This window comes from Pelobates fuscus, chromosome 12 (genome assembly GCF_036172605.1).
Source record: "Pelobates fuscus isolate aPelFus1 chromosome 12, aPelFus1.pri, whole genome shotgun sequence".
NCBI classification, from domain to species: domain Eukaryota; kingdom Metazoa; phylum Chordata; class Amphibia; order Anura; family Pelobatidae; genus Pelobates; species Pelobates fuscus.
The window spans coordinates 79574237-79596850 of NC_086328.1; the positions used below are offsets into that span (position 1 = coordinate 79574237).

General features: G+C 36.2%; 17 non-coding genes across 17 annotated transcripts; all 17 read right to left on the bottom strand.

The window, feature by feature from the left end:
- Positions 1–84: 84 nt before the first annotated feature.
- Positions 85–156, bottom strand: TRNAA-UGC (transfer RNA alanine (anticodon UGC)). The gene has a single exon. It is a non-coding gene; the product is annotated as a tRNA-Ala (tRNA).
- Positions 157–1220: 1064 nt separating this feature from the next.
- TRNAA-UGC (transfer RNA alanine (anticodon UGC)) lies at positions 1221–1292 on the bottom strand. The gene has a single exon. It is a non-coding gene; the product is annotated as a tRNA-Ala (tRNA).
- Positions 1293–3494: 2202 nt separating this feature from the next.
- Positions 3495–3566, bottom strand: TRNAA-UGC (transfer RNA alanine (anticodon UGC)). Its single transcript has one exon. It is a non-coding gene; the product is annotated as a tRNA-Ala (tRNA).
- A 1064-nt stretch (positions 3567–4630) lies between these two features.
- Positions 4631–4702, bottom strand: TRNAA-UGC (transfer RNA alanine (anticodon UGC)). The gene has a single exon. It is a non-coding gene; the product is annotated as a tRNA-Ala (tRNA).
- A 1693-nt stretch (positions 4703–6395) lies between these two features.
- TRNAA-UGC (transfer RNA alanine (anticodon UGC)) lies at positions 6396–6467 on the bottom strand. Its single transcript has one exon. It is a non-coding gene; the product is annotated as a tRNA-Ala (tRNA).
- A 1065-nt stretch (positions 6468–7532) lies between these two features.
- On the bottom strand, positions 7533–7604 carry TRNAA-UGC (transfer RNA alanine (anticodon UGC)). The gene has a single exon. It is a non-coding gene; the product is annotated as a tRNA-Ala (tRNA).
- Positions 7605–8744: 1140 nt separating this feature from the next.
- Positions 8745–8816, bottom strand: TRNAA-UGC (transfer RNA alanine (anticodon UGC)). The gene has a single exon. It is a non-coding gene; the product is annotated as a tRNA-Ala (tRNA).
- A 1065-nt stretch (positions 8817–9881) lies between these two features.
- On the bottom strand, positions 9882–9953 carry TRNAA-UGC (transfer RNA alanine (anticodon UGC)). The gene has a single exon. It is a non-coding gene; the product is annotated as a tRNA-Ala (tRNA).
- Positions 9954–11018: 1065 nt separating this feature from the next.
- Positions 11019–11090, bottom strand: TRNAA-UGC (transfer RNA alanine (anticodon UGC)). The gene has a single exon. It is a non-coding gene; the product is annotated as a tRNA-Ala (tRNA).
- A 1140-nt stretch (positions 11091–12230) lies between these two features.
- TRNAA-UGC (transfer RNA alanine (anticodon UGC)) lies at positions 12231–12302 on the bottom strand. The gene has a single exon. It is a non-coding gene; the product is annotated as a tRNA-Ala (tRNA).
- Positions 12303–13368: 1066 nt separating this feature from the next.
- On the bottom strand, positions 13369–13440 carry TRNAA-UGC (transfer RNA alanine (anticodon UGC)). Its single transcript has one exon. It is a non-coding gene; the product is annotated as a tRNA-Ala (tRNA).
- Positions 13441–14505: 1065 nt separating this feature from the next.
- TRNAA-UGC (transfer RNA alanine (anticodon UGC)) lies at positions 14506–14577 on the bottom strand. Its single transcript has one exon. It is a non-coding gene; the product is annotated as a tRNA-Ala (tRNA).
- Positions 14578–16854: 2277 nt separating this feature from the next.
- TRNAA-UGC (transfer RNA alanine (anticodon UGC)) lies at positions 16855–16926 on the bottom strand. Its single transcript has one exon. It is a non-coding gene; the product is annotated as a tRNA-Ala (tRNA).
- A 1065-nt stretch (positions 16927–17991) lies between these two features.
- On the bottom strand, positions 17992–18063 carry TRNAA-UGC (transfer RNA alanine (anticodon UGC)). Its single transcript has one exon. It is a non-coding gene; the product is annotated as a tRNA-Ala (tRNA).
- A 1141-nt stretch (positions 18064–19204) lies between these two features.
- TRNAA-UGC (transfer RNA alanine (anticodon UGC)) lies at positions 19205–19276 on the bottom strand. Its single transcript has one exon. It is a non-coding gene; the product is annotated as a tRNA-Ala (tRNA).
- A 1065-nt stretch (positions 19277–20341) lies between these two features.
- TRNAA-UGC (transfer RNA alanine (anticodon UGC)) lies at positions 20342–20413 on the bottom strand. The gene has a single exon. It is a non-coding gene; the product is annotated as a tRNA-Ala (tRNA).
- A 1141-nt stretch (positions 20414–21554) lies between these two features.
- TRNAA-UGC (transfer RNA alanine (anticodon UGC)) lies at positions 21555–21626 on the bottom strand. Its single transcript has one exon. It is a non-coding gene; the product is annotated as a tRNA-Ala (tRNA).
- Positions 21627–22614: the final 988 nt, after the last annotated feature.

The window sequence follows — 22614 nt, forward strand, 5'->3', positions numbered from 1 at the left end:
ATCTTCTGGTGAATAAATTCTTCATTGGAACTATGTAAACAAAGTCACTCATGCCGACTCTTCTAAATTAAAATTAATTGCACCTGGAAATGCCGGGGATTGAACCCGGGGCCTCATACATGCAAAGCATGCGCTCTACCACTGAGCTACATCCCCATTACATTGCTGCAGCATTACAGAACACGACACACAAATAGAACCTCGGCTCATTCGAAAAAATAGCCTTGTCTATTTTTTTTAATAAAGTTCGTCTGAGGACTGTAGATTGCAAAATAGTTAAAAGCCTCAGATGTATATTAACAGAGGTAATAGTTGGACACATTTAACCACATCCAATGATTGTTTAGGACTCCTAGCCTACGTATGGTAACTTAGTGTCAATTGTTATATCAGATGGCTTAAATGCCCTTCCATTTATGACTTTATTGGTCAAAATATGAAGTTCTTCACTAAGTATATCATCTTCTTATCCAAAAATTATCCTCTTTTACTCGGGGAATGAGGACCTATAATCGATTTACTGACACCTCATGGACACCAGGCACCAGATTTTCTGAGACAGCAGTGAACAGGATCTTAGCAGATGTTTAATTAAGTTTGCTCACTCAACTCTAAATTGTTCAAAATCAAAACCTGAATTGCATTTTCTTTTCGGCTTAACGTTCCAAGCTGTGGAAGGAGCTATGTTGGACTCTTTTCTAAAACATCAGCCTTGAAACAATTTTAATAAAGCTTCTGTAGCCAAAGAAATGAAATTCTCATGAGAAGTCACTAAAACTACGAATGTGAGGTCAAGGAAACTTCCCGAAACTCTAGAATTTAAGTAGGATACGCCATATACACTATTAAAAACCCACTTAGAGAAGTTGGCAACGCTATGCTATTTTCTTTGGGAATAAGGAAATCTAATGCAGACTCTGTCCTCAGAAGGAAACCAGACACAGGATTTTTAAGACAAGAGAGGATTTGGAGCTTAAAGATTTTTCTTTGGATTGATACACTAATGTTGACATTGTTGTGTGATAATTACTAAATTGTAAAATTTTGACTTATTTAAAGAAGCTGTGACTAAAGCCGAGTTTGTGAATATTTTGAAAACATCACTTTTTGCCTACATATTTTTCTCGATACAATTCATCTTCTGGTGAATAAATTCTTCATTGGAACTATGTAAACAAAGTCACTCATGCCGACTCTTCTAAATTAAAATTAATTGCACCTGGAGATGCCGGGGATTGAACCCGGGGCCTCATACATGCAAAGCATGCGCTCTACCACTGAGCTACATCCCCATTACACTGTTGCAGCATTACAGAACACGACACACAAATAGAACCTCGGCTCATTCGAAAAAATAGCCTTGTCTATTTTTTTTTAATAAAGTTCGTCTGAGGACTGTAGATTGCAAAATAGTTAAAAGCCTCAGATGTATATTAACAGAGGTAATAGTTGGACACATTTAACCACATCCAATGATTGTTTAGGACTCCTAGCCTACGTATGGTAACTTAGTGTCAATTGTTTTATCAGATGGCTTAAATGCCCTTCCATTTATGACTTTATTGGTCAAAATATGAAGTTCTTCACTCAGTATATCATCTTCTTATCCAAAAATTATCCTCTTTTACTAGGGGAATGAGGACCTATAATCGATTTACTGACACCTCATGGACACCAGGCACCAGATTTTCTGAGACAGCAGTGAACAGGATCTTAGCAGATGTTTAATTAAGTTTGCTCACTCAACTCTAAATTGTTCAAAATCAAAACCTGAATTGCATTTTCTTTTCGGCTAAACGTTCCAAGCTGTGGAAGGAGCTATGTTGGACTCTTTTCTAAAACATCAGCCTTGAAACAATTTTAATAAAGCTTCTGTAGCCAAAGAAATGAAATTCTCATGAGAAGTCACTAAAACTACGAATGTGAGGTCAAGGAAACTTCCCGAAACTCTAGAATTTAAGTAGGATACGCCATATACACTATTAAAAACCCACTTAGAGAAGTTGGCAACGCTATGCTATTTTCTTTGGGAATAAGGAAATCTAATGCAGACTCTGTCCTCAGAAGGAAACCAGACACAGGATTTTTAAGACAAGAGAGGATTTGGAGCTTAAAGATTTTTCTTTGGATTGATACACTAATGTTGACATTGTTGTGTGATAATTACTAAATTGTAAAATTTTGACTTATTTAAAGAAGCTGTGACTAAAGCCGAGTTTGTGAATATTTTTAAAACATCACTTTTTGCCTACATATTTTTCTCGATACAATTCATCTTCTGGTGAATAAATTCTTCATTGGAACTATGTAAACAAAGTCACTCATTCCGACTCTTCTAAATTAAAATTAATTGCACCTGGAGATGCCGGGGATTGAACCCAGGGCCTCATACATGCAAAGCATGCGCTCTACCATGGAGCTACATCCCCATTACCTTGCTGCAGCATTACAGAACACGACACACAAATAGAACCTCGGCTCATTCGAAAAAATAGCCTTGTCTATTTTTTTTTAATAAAGTTCGTCTGAGGACTGTAGATTGCAAAATAGTTAAAAGCCTCAGATGTATATTAACAGAGGTAATAGTTGGACACATTTAACCACATCCAATGATTGTTTAGGACTCCTAGCCTACGTATGGTAACTTAGTGTCAATTGTTATATCAGATGGCTTAAATGCCCTTCCATTTATGACTTTATTGGTCAAAATATGAAGTTCTTCACTAAGTATATCATCTTCTTATCCAAAAATTATCCTCTTTTACTAGGGGAATGAGGACCTATAATCGATTTACTGACACCTCATGGACACCAGGCACCAGATTTTCTGAGACAGCAGTGAACAGGATCTTAGCAGATGTTTAATTAAGTTTGCTCACTCAACTCTAAATTGTTCAAAATCAAAACCTGAATTGCATTTTCTTTTCGGCTAAACGTTCCAAGCTGTGGAAGGAGCTATGTTGGACTCTTTTCTAAAACATCAGCCTTGAAACAATTTTAATAAAGCTTCTGTAGCCAAAGAAATGAAATTCTCATGAGAAGTCACTAAAACTACGAATGTGAGGTCAAGGAAACTTCCCGAAACTCTAGAATTTAAGTAGGATACGCCATATACACTATTAAAAACCCACTTAGAGAAGTTGGCAACGCTATGCTATTTTCTTTGGCAATAAGGAAATCTAATGCAGACTCTGTCCTCAGAAGGAAACCAGACACAGGATTTTTAAGACAAGAGAGGATTTGGAGCTTAAAGATTTTTCTTTGGATTGATACACTAATGTTGACATTGTTGTGTGATAATTACTAAATTGTAAAATTTTGACTTATTTAAAGAAGCTGTGACTAAAGCCGAGTTTGTGAATATTTTTAAAACATCACTTTTTGCCTACATATTTTTCTCGATACAATTCATCTTCTGGTGAATAAATTCTTCATTGGAACTATGTAAACAAAGTCACTCATGCCGACTCTTCTAAATTAAAATTAATTGCACCTGGAAATGCCAGGGATTGAACCCGGGGCCTCATACATGCAAAGCATGCGCTCTACCACTGAGCTACATCCCCATTACATTGCTGCAGCATTACAGAACACGACACACAAATAGAACCTCGGCTCATTCGAAAAAATAGCCTTGTCTATTTTTTTTGATAAAGTTCGTCTGAGGACTGTAGATTGCAAAATAGTTAAAAGCCTCAGATGTATATTAACAGAGGTAATAGTTGGACACATTTAACCACATCCAATGATTGTTTAGGACTCCTAGCCTACGTATGGTAACTTAGTGTCAATTGTTATATCAGATGGCTTAAATGCCCTTCCATTTATGACTTTATTGGTCAAAATATGAAGTTCTTCACTAAGTATATCATCTTCTTATCCAAAAATTATCCTCTTTTACTCGGGGAATGAGGACCTATAATCGATTTACTGACACCTCATGGACACCAGGCACCAGATTTTCTGAGACAGCAGTGAACAGGATCTTAGCAGATGTTTAATTAAGTTTGCTCACTCAACTCTAAATTGTTCAAAATCAAAACCTGAATTGCATTTTCTTTTCGGCTAAACGTTCCAAGCTGTGGAAGGAGCTATGTTGGACTCTTTTCTAAAACATCAGCCTTGAAACAATTTTAATAAAGCTTCTGTAGCCAAAGAAATGAAATTCTCATGAGAAGTCACTAAAACTACGAATGTGAGGTCAAGGAAACTTCCCGAAACTCTAGAATTTAAGTAGGATACGCCATATACACTATTAAAAACCCACTTAAAGAAGTTGGCAACGCTATGCTATTTTCTTTGGGAATAAGGAAATCTAATGCAGACTCTGTCCTCAGAAGGAAACCAGACACAGGATTTTTAAGACAAGAGAGGATTTGGAGCTTAAAGATTTTTCTTTGGATTGATACACTAATGTTGACATTGTTGTGTGATAATTACTAAATTGTAAAATTTTGACTTATTTAAAGAAGCTGTGACTAAAGCCGAGTTTGTGAATATTTTGAAAACATCACTTTTTGCCTACATATTTTTCTCGATACAATTCAACTTCTGGTGAATAAATTCTTCATTGGAACTATGTAAACAAAGTCACACATGCCGACTCTTCTAAATTAAAATTAATTGCACCTGGAAATGCCGGGGATTGAACCCGGGGCCTCATACATGCAAAGCATGCGCTCTACCACTGAGCTACATCCCCATTACCTTGCTGCAGCATTACAGAACACGACACACGAATAGAACCTCGGCTCATTCGAAAAAATAGCCTTGTCTATTTTTTTTTAATAAAGTTCGTCTGAGGACTGTAGATTGCAAAATAGTTAAAAGCCTCAGATGTATATTAACAGAGGTAATAGTTGGACACATTTAACCACATCCAATGATTGTTTAGGACTCCTAGCCTACGTATGGTAACTTAGTGTCAATTGTTATATCAGATGGCTTAAATGCCCTTCCATTTATGACTTTATTGGTCAAAATATGAAGTTCTTCACTAAGTATATCATCTTCTTATCCAAAAATTATCCTCTTTTACTCGGGAAATGAGGACCTATAATCGATTTACTGACACCTCATGGACACCAGGCACCAGATTTTCTGAGACAGCAGTGAACAGGATCTTAGCAGATGTTTAATTAAGTTTGCTCACTCAACTCTAAATTGTTCAAAATCAAAACCTGAATTGCATTTTCTTTTCGGCTAAACGTTCCAAGCTGTGGAAGGAGCTATGTTGGACTCTTTTCTAAAACATCAGCCTTGAAACAATTTTAATAAAGCTTCTGTAGCCAAAGAAATGAAATTGTCATGAGAAGTCACTAAAACTACGAATGTGAGGTCAAGGAAACTTCCCGAAACTCTAGAATTTAAGTAGGATACGCCATATACACTATTAAAAACCCACTTAGAGAAGTTGGCAACGCTATGCTATTTTCTTTGGGAATAAGGAAATCTAATGCAGACTCTGTCCTCAGAAGGAAACCAGACACAGGATTTTTAAGACAAGAGAGGATTTGGAGCTTAAAGATTTTTCTTTGGATTGATACACTGATGTTGACATTGTTGTGTGATAATTACTAAATTGTAAAATTTTGACTTCATTGGTCAAAATATGAAGTTCTTCACTAAGTATATCATCTTCTTATCCAAAAATTATCCTCTTTTACTCGGGGAATGAGGACCTATAATCGATTTACTGACACCTCATGGACACCAGGCACCAGATTTTCTGAGACAGCAGTGAACAGGATCTTAGCAGATGTTTAATTAAGTTTGCTCACTCAACTCTAAATTGTTCAAAATCAAAACCTGAATTGCATTTTCTTTTCGGCTAAACGTTCCAAGCTGTGGAAGGAGCTATGTTGGACTCTTTTCTAAAACATCAGCCTTGAAACAATTTTAATAAAGCTTCTGTAGCCAAAGAAATGAAATTCTCATGAGAAGTCACTAAAACTACGAATGTGAGGTCAAGGAAACTTCCCGAAACTCTAGAATTTAAGTAGGATACGCCATATACACTATTAAAAACCCACTTAGAGAAGTTGGCAACGCTATGCTATTTTCTTTGGGAATAAGGAAATCTAATGCAGACTCTGTCCTCAGAAGGAAACCAGACACAGGATTTTTAAGACAAGAGAGGATTTGGAGCTTAAAGATTTTTCTTTGGATTGATACACTAATGTTGACATTGTTGTGTGATAATTACTAAATTGTAAAATTTTGACTTATTTAAAGAAGCTGTGACTAAAGCCGAGTTTGTGAATATTTTTGAAACATCACTTTTTGCCTACATATTTTTCTCGATACAATTCATCTTCTGGTGAATAAATTCTTCATTGGAACTATGTAAACAAAGTCACTCATGCCGACTCTTCTAAATTAAAATTAATTGCACCTGGAAATACCGGGGATTGAACCCAGGGCCTCATACATGCAAAGCATGCGCTCTACCACTGAGCTACATCCCCATTACATTGCTGCAGCATTACAGAACACGACACACAAATAGAACCTCGGCTCATTCGAAAAAATAGCCTTGTCTATTTTTTTTTAATAAAGTTCGTCTGAGGACTGTAGATTGCAAAATAGTTAAAAGCCTCAGATGTATATTAACAGAGGTAATAGTTGGACACATTTAACCACATCCAATGATTGTTTAGGACTCCTAGCCTACGTATGGTAACTTAGTGTCAATTGTTATATCAGATGGCTTAAATGCCCTTCCATTTATGACTTTATTGGTCAAAATATGAAGTTCTTCACTAAGTATATCATCTTCTTATCCAAAAATTATCCTCTTTTACTAGGGGAATGAGGACCTATAATCGATTTACTGACACCTCATGGACACCAGGCACCAGATTTTCTGAGACAGCAGTGAACAGGATCTTAGCAGATGTTTAATTAAGTTTGCTCACTCAACTCTAAATTGTTCAAAATCAAAACCTGAATTGCATTTTCTTTTCGGCTAAACGTTCCAAGCTGTGGAAGGAGCTATGTTGGACTCTTTTCTAAAACATCAGCCTTGAAACAATTTTAATAAAGCTTCTGTAGCCAAAGAAATTAAATTCTCATGAGAAGTCACTAAAACTACGAATGTGAGGTCAAGGAAACTTCCCGAAACTCTAGAATTTAAGTAGGATACGCCATATACACTATTAAAAACCCACTTAGAGAAGTTGGCAACGCTATGCTATTTTCTTTGGGAATAAGGAAATCTAATGCAGACTCTGTCCTCAGAAGGAAACCAGACACAGGATTTTTAAGACAAGAGAGGATTTGGAGCTTAAAGATTTTTCTTTGGATTGATACACTAATGTTGACATTGTTGTGTGATAATTACTAAATTGTAAAATTTTGACTTATTTAAAGAAGCTGTGACTAAAGCCGAGTTTGTGAATATTTTTAAAACATCACTTTTTGCCTACATATTTTTCTCGATACAATTCATCTTCTGGTGAATAAATTCTTCATTGGAACTATGTAAACAAAGTCACTCATGCCGACTCTTCTAAATTAAAATTAATTGCACCTGGAAATGCCGGGGATTGAACCCGGGGCCTCATACATGCAAAGCATGCGCTCTACCACTGAGCTACATCCCCATTACATTGCTGCAGCATTACAGAACACGACACACAAATAGAACCTCGGCTCATTCGAAAAAATAGCCTTGTCTATTTTTTTTAATAAAGTTCGTCTGAGGACTGTAGATTGCAAAATAGTTAAAAGCCTCAGATGTATATTAACAGAGGTAATAGTTGGACACATTTAACCACATCCAATGATTGTTTAGGACTCCTAGCCTACGTATGGTAACTTAGTGTCAATTGTTATATCAGATGGCTTAAATGCCCTTCCATTTATGACTTTATTGGTCAAAATATGAAGTTCTTCACTAAGTATATCATCTTCTTATCCAAAAATTATCCTCTTTTACTCGGGGAATGAGGACCTATAATCGATTTACTGACACCTCATGGACACCAGGCACCAGATTTTCTGAGACAGAAGTGAACAGGATCTTAGCAGATGTTTAATTAAGTTTGCTCACTCAACTCTAAATTGTTCAAAATCAAAACCTGAATTGCATTTTCTTTTCGGCTAAACGTTCCAAGCTGTGGAAGGAGCTATGTTGGACTCTTTTCTAAAACATCAGCCTTGAAACAATTTTAATAAAGCTTCTGTAGCCAAAGAAATGAAATTCTCATGAGAAGTCACTAAAACTACGAATGTGAGGTCAAGGAAACTTCCCGAAACTCTAGAATTTAAGTAGGATACGCCATATACACTATTAAAAACCCACTTAGAGAAGTTGGCAACGCTATGCTATTTTCTTTGGGAATAAGGAAATCTAATGCAGACTCTGTCCTCAGAAGGAAACCAGACACAGGATTTTTAAGACAAGAGAGGATTTGGAGCTTAAAGATTTTTCTTTGGATTGATACACTAATGTTGACATTGTTGTGTGATAATTACTAAATTGTAAAATTTTGACTTATTTAACCCCTTAAGGACCAAACTTCTGAAATAAAAGGGAATCACGACATGTCACACACGTCATGTGTCCTTAAGGGGTTAAAGAAGCTGTGACTAAAGCCGAGTTTGTGAATATTTTGAAAACATCACTTTTTGCCTACATATTTTTCTCGATACAATTCATCTTCTGGTTAATAAATTCTTCATTGGAACTATGTAAACAAAGTCACTCATGCCGACTCTTCTAAATTAAAATTAATTGCACCTGGAAATGCCGGGGATTGAACCCGGGGCCTCATACATGCAAAGCATGCGCTCTACCACTGAGCTACATCCCCATTACATTGCTGCAGCATTACAGAACACGACACACAAATAGAACCTCGGCTCATTCGAAAAAATAGCCTTGTCTATTTTTTTTTAATAAAGTTCGTCTGAGGACTGTAGATTGCAAAATAGTTAAAAGCCTCAGATGTATATTAACAGAGGTAATAGTTGGACACATTTAACCACATCCAATGATTGTTTAGGACTCCTAGCCTACGTATGGTAACTTAGTGTCAATTGTTATATCAGATGGCTTAAATGCCCTTCCATTTATGACTTTATTGGTCAAAATATGAAGTTCTTCACTAAGTATATCATCTTCTTATCCAAAAATTATCCTCTTTTACTCGGGGAATGAGGACCTATAATCGATTTACTGACACCTCATGGACACCAGGCACCAGATTTTCTGAGACAGCAGTGAACAGGATCTTAGCAGATGTTTAATTAAGTTTGCTCACTCAACTCTAAATTGTTCAAAATCAAAACCTGAATTGCATTTTCTTTTCGGCTAAACGTTCCAAGCTGTGGAAGGAGCTATGTTGGACTCTTTTCTAAAACATCAGCCTTGAAACAATTTTAATAAAGCTTCTGTAGCCAAAGAAATGAAATTCTCATGAGAAGTCACTAAAACTACGAATGTGAGGTCAAGGAAACTTCCCGAAACTCTAGAATTTAAGTAGGATACGCCATATACACTATTAAAAACCCACTTAGAGAAGTTGGCAACGCTATGCTATTTTCTTTGGGAATAAGGAAATCTAATGCAGACTCTGTCCTCAGAAGGAAACCAGACACAGGATTTTTAAGACAAGAGAGGATTTGGAGCTTAAAGATTTTTCTTTGGATTGATACACTAATGTTGACATTGTTGTGTGATAATTACTAAATTGTAAAATTTTGACTTATTTAAAGAAGCTGTGACTAAAGCCGAGTTTGTGAATATTTTTGAAACATCACTTTTTGCCTACATATTTTTCTCGATACAATTCATCTTCTGGTGAATAAATTCTTCATTGGAACTATGTAAACAAAGTCACTCATGCCGACTCTTCTAAATTAAAATTAATTGCACCTGGAAATACCGGGGATTGAACCCAGGGCCTCATACATGCAAAGCATGCGCTCTACCACTGAGCTACATCCCCATTACATTGCTGCAGCATTACAGAACACGACACACAAATAGAACCTCGGCTCATTCGAAAAAATAGCCTTGTCTATTTTTTTTTAATAAAGTTCGTCTGAGGACTGTAGATTGCAAAATAGTTAAAAGCCTCAGATGTATATTAACAGAGGTAATAGTTGGACACATTTAACCACATCCAATGATTGTTTAGGACTCCTAGCCTACGTATGGTAACTTAGTGTCAATTGTTATATCAGATGGCTTAAATGCCCTTCCATTTATGACTTTATTGGTCAAAATATGAAGTTCTTCACTAAGTATATCATCTTCTTATCCAAAAATTATCCTCTTTTACTAGGGGAATGAGGACCTATAATCGATTTACTGACACCTCATGGACACCAGGCACCAGATTTTCTGAGACAGCAGTGAACAGGATCTTAGCAGATGTTTAATTAAGTTTGCTCACTCAACTCTAAATTGTTCAAAATCAAAACCTGAATTGCATTTTCTTTTCGGCTAAACGTTCCAAGCTGTGGAAGGAGCTATGTTGGACTCTTTTCTAAAACATCAGCCTTGAAACAATTTTAATAAAGCTTCTGTAGCCAAAGAAATTAAATTCTCATGAGAAGTCACTAAAACTACGAATGTGAGGTCAAGGAAACTTCCCGAAACTCTAGAATTTAAGTAGGATACGCCATATACACTATTAAAAACCCACTTAGAGAAGTTGGCAACGCTATGCTATTTTCTTTGGGAATAAGGAAATCTAATGCAGACTCTGTCCTCAGAAGGAAACCAGACACAGGATTTTTAAGACAAGAGAGGATTTGGAGCTTAAAGATTTTTCTTTGGATTGATACACTAATGTTGACATTGTTGTGTGATAATTACTAAATTGTAAAATTTTGACTTATTTAAAGAAGCTGTGACTAAAGCCGAGTTTGTGAATATTTTTAAAACATCACTTTTTGCCTACATATTTTTCTCGATACAATTCATCTTCTGGTTAATAAATTCTTCATTGGAACTATGTAAACAAAGTCACTCATGCCGACTCTTCTAAATTAAAATTAATTGCACCTGGAAATGCCGGGGATTGAACCCGGGGCCTCATACATGCAAAGCATGCGCTCTACCACTGAGCTACATCCCCATTACATTGCTGCAGCATTACAGAACACGACACACAAATAGAACCTCGGCTCATTCGAAAAAATAGCCTTGTCTATTTTTTTTAATAAAGTTCGTCTGAGGACTGTAGATTGCAAAATAGTTAAAAGCCTCAGATGTATATTAACAGAGGTAATAGTTGGACACATTTAACCACATCCAATGATTGTTTAGGACTCCTAGCCTACGTATGGTAACTTAGTGTCAATTGTTATATCAGATGGCTTAAATGCCCTTCCATTTATGACTTTATTGGTCAAAATATGAAGTTCTTCACTAAGTATATCATCTTCTTATCCAAAAATTATCCTCTTTTACTCGGGGAATGAGGACCTATAATCGATTTACTGACACCTCATGGACACCAGGCACCAGATTTTCTGAGACAGCAGTGAACAGGATCTTAGCAGATGTTTAATTAAGTTTGCTCACTCAACTCTAAATTGTTCAAAATCAAAACCTGAATTGCATTTTCTTTTCGGCTAAACGTTCCAAGCTGTGGAAGGAGCTATGTTGGACTCTTTTCTAAAACATCAGCCTTGAAACAATTTTAATAAAGCTTCTGTAGCCAAAGAAATGAAATTCTCATGAGAAGTCACTAAAACTACGAATGTGAGGTCAAGGAAACTTCCCGAAACTCTAGAATTTAAGTAGGATACGCCATATACACTATTAAAAACCCACTTAGAGAAGTTGGCAACGCTATGCTATTTTCTTTGGGAATAAGGAAATCTAATGCAGACTCTGTCCTCAGAAGGAAACCAGACACAGGATTTTTAAGACAAGAGAGGATTTGGAGCTTAAAGATTTTTCTTTGGATTGATACACTAATGTTGACATTGTTGTGTGATAATTACTAAATTGTAAAATTTTGACTTATTTAACCCCTTAAGGACCAAACTTCTGAAATAAAAGTGAATCACGACATGTCACACACGTCATGTGTCCTTAAGGGGTTAAAGAAGCTGTGACTAAAGCCGAGTTTGTGAATATTTTGAAAACATCACTTTTTGCCTACATATTTTTCTCGATACAATTCATCTTCTGGTGAATAAATTCTTCATTGGAACTATGTAAACAAAGTCACTCATGCCGACTCTTCTAAATTAAAATTAATTGCACCTGGAAATGCCGGGGATTGAACCCGGGGCCTCATACATGCAAAGCATGCGCTCTACCACTGAGCTACATCCCCATTACATTGCTGCAGCATTACAGAACACGACACACAAATAGAACCTCGGCTCATTCGAAAAAATAGCCTTGTCTATTTTTTTTTTAATAAAGTTCGTCTGAGGACTGTAGATTGCAAAATAGTTAAAAGCCTCAGATGTATATTAACAGAGGTAATAGTTGGACACATTTAACCACATCCAATGATTGTTTAGGACTCCTAGCCTACGTATGGTAACTTAGTGTCAATTGTTATATCAGATGGCTTAAATGCCCTTCCATTTATGACTTTATTGGTCAAAATATGAAGTTCTTCACTAAGTATATCATCTTCTTATCCAAAAATTATCCTCTTTTACTCGGGGAATGAGGACCTATAATCGATTTACTGACACCTCATGGACACCAGGCACCAGATTTTCTGAGACAGCAGTGAACAGGATCTTAGCAGATGTTTAATTAAGTTTGCTCACTCAACTCTAAATTGTTCAAAATCAAAACCTGAATTGCATTTTCTTTTCGGCTAAACGTTCCAAGCTGTGGAAGGAGCTATGTTGGACTCTTTTCTAAAACATCAGCCTTGAAACAATTTTAATAAAGCTTCTGTAGCCAAAGAAATGAAATTCTCATGAGAAGTCACTAAAACTACGAATGTGAGGTCAAGGAAACTTCCCGAAACTCTAGAATTTAAGTAGGATACGCCATATACACTATTAAAAACCCACTTAGAGAAGTTGGCAACGCTATGCTATTTTCTTTGGGAATAAGGAAATCTAATGCAGACTCTGTCCTCAGAAGGAAACCAGACACAGGATTTTTAAGACAAGAGAGGATTTGGAGCTTAAAGATTTTTCTTTGGATTGATACACTAATGTTGACATTGTTGTGTGATAATTACTAAATTGTAAAATTTTGACTTATTTAAAGAAGCTGTGACTAAAGCCGAGTTTGTGAATATTTTTGAAACATCACTTTTTGCCTACATATTTTTCTCGATACAATTCATCTTCTGGTGAATAAATTCTTCATTGGAACTATGTAAACAAAGTCACTCATGCCGACTCTTCTAAATTAAAATTAATTGCACCTGGAAATACCGGGGATTGAACCCAGGGCCTCATACATGCAAAGCATGCGCTCTACCACTGAGCTACATCCCCATTACATTGCTGCAGCATTACAGAACACGACACACAAATAGAACCTCGGCTCATTCGAAAAAATAGCCTTGTCTATTTTTTTTTAATAAAGTTCGTCTGAGGACTGTAGATTGCAAAATAGTTAAAAGCCTCAGATGTATATTAACAGAGGTAATAGTTGGACACATTTAACCACATCCAATGATTGTTTAGGACTCCTAGCCTACGTATGGTAACTTAGTGTCAATTGTTATATCAGATGGCTTAAATGCCCTTCCATTTATGACTTTATTGGTCAAAATATGAAGTTCTTCACTAAGTATATCATCTTCTTATCCAAAAATTATCCTCTTTTACTAGGGGAATGAGGACCTATAATCGATTTACTGACACCTCATGGACACCAGGCACCAGATTTTCTGAGACAGCAGTGAACAGGATCTTAGCAGATGTTTAATTAAGTTTGCTCACTCAACTCTAAATTGTTCAAAATCAAAACCTGAATTGCATTTTCTTTTCGGCTAAACGTTCCAAGCTGTGGAAGGAGCTATGTTGGACTCTTTTCTAAAACATCAGCCTTGAAACAATTTTAATAAAGCTTCTGTAGCCAAAGAAATTAAATTCTCATGAGAAGTCACTAAAACTACGAATGTGAGGTCAAGGAAACTTCCCGAAACTCTAGAATTTAAGTAGGATACGCCATATACACTATTAAAAACCCACTTAGAGAAGTTGGCAACGCTATGCTATTTTCTTTGGGAATAAGGAAATCTAATGCAGACTCTGTCCTCAGAAGGAAACCAGACACAGGATTTTTAAGACAAGAGAGGATTTGGAGCTTAAAGATTTTTCTTTGGATTGATACACTAATGTTGACATTGTTGTGTGATAATTACTAAATTGTAAAATTTTGACTTATTTAAAGAAGCTGTGACTAAAGCCGAGTTTGTGAATATTTTTAAAACATCACTTTTTGCCTACATATTTTTCTCGATACAATTCATCTTCTGGTGAATAAATTCTTCATTGGAACTATGTAAACAAAGTCACTCATGCCGACTCTTCTAAATTAAAATTAATTGCACCTGGAAATGCCGGGGATTGAACCCAGGGCCTCATACATGCAAAGCATGCGCTCTACCACTGAGCTACATCCCCATTACATTGCTGCAGCATTACAGAACACGACACACAAATAGAACCTCGGCTCATTCGAAAAAATAGCCTTGTCTATTTTTTTTAATAAAGTTCGTCTGAGGACTGTAGATTGCAAAATAGTTAAAAGCCTCAGATGTTTATTAACAGAGGTAATAGTTGGACACATTTAACCACATCCAATGATTGTTTAGGACTCCTAGCCTACGTATGGTAACTTAGTGTCAATTGTTATATCAGATGGCTTAAATGCCCTTCCATTTATGACTTTATTGGTCAAAATATGAAGTTCTTCACTAAGTATATCATCTTCTTATCCAAAAATTATCCTCTTTTACTCGGGGAATGAGGACCTATAATCGATTTACTGACACCTCATGGACACCAGGCACCAGATTTTCTGAGACAGCAGTGAACAGGATCTTAGCAGATGTTTAATTAAGTTTGCTCACTCAACTCTAAATTGTTCAAAATCAAAACCTGAATTGCATTTTCTTTTCGGCTAAACGTTCCAAGCTGTGGAAGGAGCTATGTTGGACTCTTTTCTAAAACATCAGCCTTGAAACAATTTTAATAAAGCTTCTGTAGCCAAAGAAATGAAATTCTCATGAGAAGTCACTAAAACTACGAATGTGAGGTCAAGGAAACTTCCCGAAACTCTAGAATTTAAGTAGGATACGCCATATACACTATTAAAAACCCACTTAGAGAAGTTGGCAACGCTATGCTATTTTCTTTGGGAATAAGGAAATCTAATGCAGACTCTGTCCTCAGAAGGAAACCAGACACAGGATTTTTAAGACAAGAGAGGATTTGGAGCTTAAAGATTTTTCTTTGGATTGATACACTAATGTTGACATTGTTGTGTGATAATTACTAAATTGTAAAATTTTGACTTATTTAACCCCTTAAGGACCAAACTTCTGAAATAAAAGTGAATCACGACATGTCACACACGTCATGTGTCCTTAAGGGGTTAAAGAAGCTGTGACTAAAGCCGAGTTTGTGAATATTTTGAAAACATCACTTTTTGCCTACATATTTTTCTCGATACAATTCATCTTCTGGTGAATAAATTCTTCATTGGAACTATGTAAACAAAGTCACTCATGCCGACTCTTCTAAATTAAAATTAATTGCACCTGGAGATGCCGGGGATTGAACCCGGGGCCTCATACATGCAAAGCATGCACTCTACCATGGAGCTACATACCCATTACCTTGCTGCAGCATTACAGAACACGACACACAAATAGAACCTCGGCTCATTCGAAAAAATAGCCTTGTCTATTTTTTTTTAATAAAGTTCGTCTGAGGACTGTAGATTGCAAAATAGTTAAAAGCCTCAGATGTATATTAACAGAGGTAATAGTTGGACACATTTAACCACATCCAATGATTGTTTAGGACTCCTAGCCTACGTATGGTAACTTAGTGTCAATTGTTATATCAGATGGCTTAAATGCCCTTCCATTTATGACTTTATTGGTCAAAATATGAAGTTCTTCACTAAGTATATCATCTTCTTATCCAAAAATTATCCTCTTTTACTAGGGGAATGAGGACCTATAATCGATTTACTGACACCTCATGGACACCAGGCACCAGATTTTCTGAGACAGCAGTGAACAGGATCTTAGCAGATGTTTAATTAAGTTTGCTCACTCAACTCTAAATTGTTCAAAATCAAAACCTGAATTGCATTTTCTTTTCGGCTAAACGTTCCAAGCTGTGGAAGGAGCTATGTTGGACTCTTTTCTAAAACATCAGCCTTGAAACAATTTTAATAAAGCTTCTGTAGCCAAAGAAATGAAATTCTCATAAGAAGTCACTAAAACTACGAATGTGAGGTCAAGGAAACTTCCCGAAACTCTAGAATTTAAGTAGGATACGCCATATACACTATTAAAAACCCACTTAGAGAAGTTGGCAACGCTATGCTATTTTCTTTGGGAATAAGGAAATCTAATGCAGACTCTGTCCTCAGAAGGAAACCAGACACAGGATTTTTAAGACAAGAGAGGATTTGGAGCTTAAAGATTTTTCTTTGGATTGATACACTAATGTTGACATTGTTGTGTGATAATTACTAAATTGTAAAATTTTGACTTATTTAAAGAAGCTGTGACTAAAGCCGAGTTTGTGAATATTTTTAAAACATCACTTTTTGCCTACATATTTTTCTCGATACAATTCATCTTCTGGTGAATAAATTCTTCATTGGAACTATGTAAACAAAGTCACTCATGCCGACTCTTCTAAATTAAAATTAATTGCACCTGGAAATGCCGGGGATTGAACCCGGGGCCTCATACATGCAAAGCATGCGCTCTACCACTGAGCTACATCCCCATTACATTGCTGCAGCATTACAGAACACGACACACAAATAGAACCTCGGCTCATTCGAAAAAATAGCCTTGTCTATTTTTTTTTAATAAAGTTCGTCTGAGGACTGTAGATTGCAAAATAGTTAAAAGCCTCAGATGTATATTAACAGAGGTAATAGTTGGACACATTTAACCACATCCAATGATTGTTTAGGACTCCTAGCCTACGTATGGTAACTTAGTGTCAATTGTTATATCAGATGGCTTAAATGCCCTTCCATTTATGACTTTATTGGTCAAAATATGAAGTTCTTCACTAAGTATATCATCTTCTTATCCAAAAATTATCCTCTTTTACTCGGGGAATGAGGACCTATAATCGATTTACTGACACCTCATGGACACCAGGCACCAGATTTTCTGAGACAGCAGTGAACAGGATCTTAGCAGATGTTTAATTAAGTTTGCTCACTCAACTCTAAATTGTTCAAAATCAAAACCTGAATTGCATTTTCTTTTCGGCTAAACGTTCCAAGCTGTGGAAGGAGCTATGTTGGACTCTTTTCTAAAACATCAGCCTTGAAACAATTTTAATAAAGCTTCTGTAGCCAAAGAAATGAAATTCTCATGAGAAGTCACTAAAACTACGAATGTGAGGTCAAGGAAACTTCCCGAAACTCTAGAATTTAAGTAGGATACGCCATATACACTATTAAAAACCCACTTAGAGAAGTTGGCAACGCTATGCTATTTTCTTTGGGAATAAGGAAATCTAATGCAGACTCTGTCCTCAGAAGGAAACCAGACACAGGATTTTTAAGACAAGAGAGGATTTGGAGCTTAAAGATTTTTCTTTGGATTGATACACTAATGTTGACATTGTTGTGTGATAATTACTAAATTGTAAAATTTTGACTTATTTAAAGAAGCTGTGACTAAAGCCGAGTTTGTGAATATTTTTGAAACATCACTTTTTGCCTACATATTTTTCTCGATACAATTCATCTTCTGGTGAATAAATTCTTCATTGGAACTATGTAAACAAAGTCACTCATGCCGACTCTTCTAAATTAAAATTAATTGCACCTGGAAATACCGGGGATTGAACCCAGGGCCTCATACATGCAAAGCATGCGCTCTACCACTGAGCTACATCCCCATTACATTGCTGCAGCATTACAGAACACGACACACAAATAGAACCTCGGCTCATTCGAAAAAATAGCCTTGTCTATTTTTTTTTAATAAAGTTCGTCTGAGGACTGTAGATTGCAAAATAGTTAAAAGCCTCAGATGTATATTAACAGAGGTAATAGTTGGACACATTTAACCACATCCAATGATTGTTTAGGACTCCTAGCCTACGTATGGTAACTTAGTGTCAATTGTTATATCAGATGGCTTAAATGCCCTTCCATTTATGACTTTATTGGTCAAAATATGAAGTTCTTCACTAAGTATATCATCTTCTTATCCAAAAATTATCCTCTTTTACTAGGGGAATGAGGACCTATAATCGATTTACTGACACCTCATGGACACCAGGCACCAGATTTTCTGAGACAGCAGTGAACAGGATCTTAGCAGATGTTTAATTAAGTTTGCTCACTCAACTCTAAATTGTTCAAAATCAAAACCTGAATTGCATTTTCTTTTCGGCTAAACGTTCCAAGCTGTGGAAGGAGCTATGTTGGACTCTTTTCTAAAACATCAGCCTTGAAACAATTTTAATAAAGCTTCTGTAGCCAAAGAAATGAAATTCTCATGAGAAGTCACTAAAACTACGAATGTGAGGTCAAGGAAACTTCCCGAAACTCTAGAATTTAAGTAGGATACGCCATATACACTATTAAAAACCCACTTAGAGAAGTTGGCAACGCTATGCTATTTTCTTTGGGAATAAGGAAATCTAATGCAGACTCTGTCCTCAGAAGGAAACCAGACACAGGATTTTTAAGACAAGAGAGGATTTGGAGCTTAAAGATTTTTCTTTGGATTGATACACTAATGTTGACATTGTTGTGTGATAATTACTAAATTGTAAAATTTTGACTTATTTAACCCCTTAAGGACCAAACTTCTGAAATAAAAGTGAATCACGACATGTCACACACGTCATGTGTCCTTAAGGGGTTAAAGAAGCTGTGACTAAAGCCGAGTTTGTGAATATTTTGAAAACATCACTTTTTGCCTACATATTTTTCTCGATACAATTCATCTTCTGGTGAATAAATTCTTCATTGGAACTATGTAAACAAAGTCACTCATGCCGACTCTTCTAAATTAAAATTAATTGCACCTGGAAATGCCGGGGATTGAACCCGGGGCCTCATACATGCAAAGCATGCGCTCTACCACTGAGCTACATCCCCATTACATTGCTGCAGCATTACAGAACACGACACACAAATAGAACCTCGGCTCATTCGAAAAAATAGCCTTGTCTATTTTTTTTTAATAAAGTTCGTCTGAGGACTGTAGATTGCAAAATAGTTAAAAGCCTCAGATGTATATTAACAGAGGTAATAGTTGGACACATTTAACCACATCCAATGATTGTTTAGGACTCCTAGCCTACGTATGGTAACTTAGTGTCAATTGTTATATCAGATGGCTTAAATGCCCTTCCATTTATGACTTTATTGGTCAAAATATGAAGTTCTTCACTAAGTATATCATCTTCTTATCCAAAAATTATCCTCTTTTACTCGGGGAATGAGGACCTATAATCGATTTACTGACACCTCATGGACACCAGGCACCAGATTTTCTGAGACAGCAGTGAACAGGATCTTAGCAGATGTTTAATTAAGTTTGCTCACTCAACTCTAAATTGTTCAAAATCAAAACCTGAATTGCATTTTCTTTTCGGCTAAACGTTCCAAGCTGTGGAAGGAGCTATGTTGGACTCTTTTCTAAAACATCAGCCTTGAAACAATTTTAATAAAGCTTCTGTAGCCAAAGAAATGAAATTCTCATGAGAAGTCACTAAAACTACGAATGTGAGGTCAAGGAAACTTCCCGAAACTCTAGAATTTAAGTAGGATACGCCATATACACTATTAAAAACCCACTTAGAGAAGTTGGCAACGCTATGCTATTTTCTTTGGGAATAAGGAAATCTAATGCAGACTCTGTCCTCAGAAGGAAACCAGACACAGGATTTTTAAGACAAGAGAGGATTTGGAGCTTAAAGATTTTTCTTTGGATTGATACACTAATGTTGACATTGTTGTGTGATAATTACTAAATTGTAAAATTTTGACTTATTTAAAGAAGCTGTGACTAAAGCCGAGTTTGTGAATATTTTTGAAACATCACTTTTTGCCTACATATTTTTCTCGATACAATTCATCTTCTGGTGAATAAATTCTTCATTGGAACTATGTAAACAAAGTCACTCATGCCGACTCTTCTAAATTAAAATTAATTGCACCTGGAAATACCGGGGATTGAACCCAGGGCCTCATACATGCAAAGCATGCGCTCTACCACTGAGCTACATCCCCATTACATTGCTGCAGCATTACAGAACACGACACACAAATAGAACCTCGGCTCATTCGAAAAAATAGCCTTGTCTATTTTTTTTTAATAAAGTTCGTCTGAGGACTGTAGATTGCAAAATAGTTAAAAGCCTCAGATGTATATTAACAGAGGTAATAGTTGGACACATTTAACCACATCCAATGATTGTTTAGGACTCCTAGCCTACGTATGGTAACTTAGTGTCAATTGTTATATCAGATGGCTTAAATGCCCTTCCATTTATGACTTTATTGGTCAAAATATGAAGTTCTTCACTAAGTATATCATCTTCTTATCCAAAAATTATCCTCTTTTACTAGGGGAATGAGGACCTATAATCGATTTACTGACACCTCATGGACACCAGGCACCAGATTTTCTGAGACAGCAGTGAACAGGATCTTAGCAGATGTTTAATTAAGTTTGCTCACTCAACTCTAAATTGTTCAAAATCAAAACCTGAATTGCATTTTCTTTTCGGCTAAACGTTCCAAGCTGTGGAAGGAGCTATGTTGGACTCTTTTCTAAAACATCAGCCTTGAAACAATTTTAATAAAGCTTCTGTAGCCAAAGAAATGAAATTCTCATGAGAAGTCACTAAAACTACGAATGTGAGGTCAAGGAAACTTCCCGAAACTCTAGAATTTAAGTAGGATACGCCATATACACTATTAAAAACCCACTTAGAGAAGTTGGCAACGCTATGCTATTTTCTTTGGGAATAAGGAAATCTAATGCAGACTCTGTCCTCAGAAGGAAACCAGACACAGGATTTTTAAGACAAGAGAGGATTTGGAGCTTAAAGATTTTTCTTTGGATTGATACACTAATGTTGACATTGTTGTGTGATAATTACTAAATTGTAAAATTTTGACTTATTTAACCCCTTAAGGACCAAACTTCTGAAATAAAAGTGAATCACGACATGTCACACACGTCATGTGTCCTTAAGGGGTTAAAGAAGCTGTGACTAAAGCCGAGTTTGTGAATATTTTGAAAACATCACTTTTTGCCTACATATTTTTCTCGATACAATTCATCTTCTGGTGAATAAATTCTTCATTGGAACTATGTAAACAAAGTCACTCATGCCGACTCTTCTAAATTAAAATTAATTGCACCTGGAAATGCCGGGGATTGAACCCGGGGCCTCATACATGCAAAGCATGCGCTCTACCACTGAGCTACATCCCCATTACATTGCTGCAGCATTACAGAACACGACACACAAATAGAACCTCGGCTCATTCGAAAAAATAGCCTTGTCTATTTTTTTTAATAAAGTTCGTCTGAGGACTGTAGATTGCAAAATAGTTAAAAGCCTCAGATGTATATTAACAGAGGTAATAGTTGGACACATTTAACCACATCCAATGATTGTTTAGGACTCCTAGCCTACGTATGGTAACTTAGTGTCAATTGTTATATCAGATGGCTTAAATGCCCTTCCATTTATGACTTTATTGGTCAAAATATGAAGTTCTTCACTAAGTATATCATCTTCTTATCCAAAAATTATCCTCTTTTACTCGGGGAATGAGGACCTATAATCGATTTACTGACACCTCATGGACACCAGGCACCAGATTTTCTGAGACAGCAGTGAACAGGATCTTAGCAGATGTTTAATTAAGTTTGCTCACTCAACTCTAAATTGTTCAAAATCAAAACCTGAATTGCATTTTCTTTTCGGCTAAACGTTCCAAGCTGTGGAAGGAGCTATGTTGGACTCTTTTCTAAAACATCAGCCTTGAAACAATTTTAATAAAGCTTCTGTAGCCAAAGAAATGAAATTCTCATGAGAAGTCACTAAAACTACGAATGTGAGGTCAAGGAAACTTCCCGAAACTCTAGAATTTAAGTAGGATACGCCATATACACTATTAAAAACCCACTTAGAGAAGTTGGCAACGCTATGCTATTTTCTTTGGGAATAAGGAAATCTAATGCAGACTCTGTCCTCAGAAGGAAACCAGACACAGGATTTTTAAGACAAGAGAGGATTTGGAGCTTAAAGATTTTTCTTTGGATTGATACACTAATGTTGACATTGTTGTGTGATAATTACTAAATTGTAAAATTTTGACTTATTTAACCCCTTAAGGACCAAACTTCTGAAATAAAAGTGAATCACGACATGTCACACACGTCATGTGTCCTTAAGGGGTTAAAGAAGCTGTGA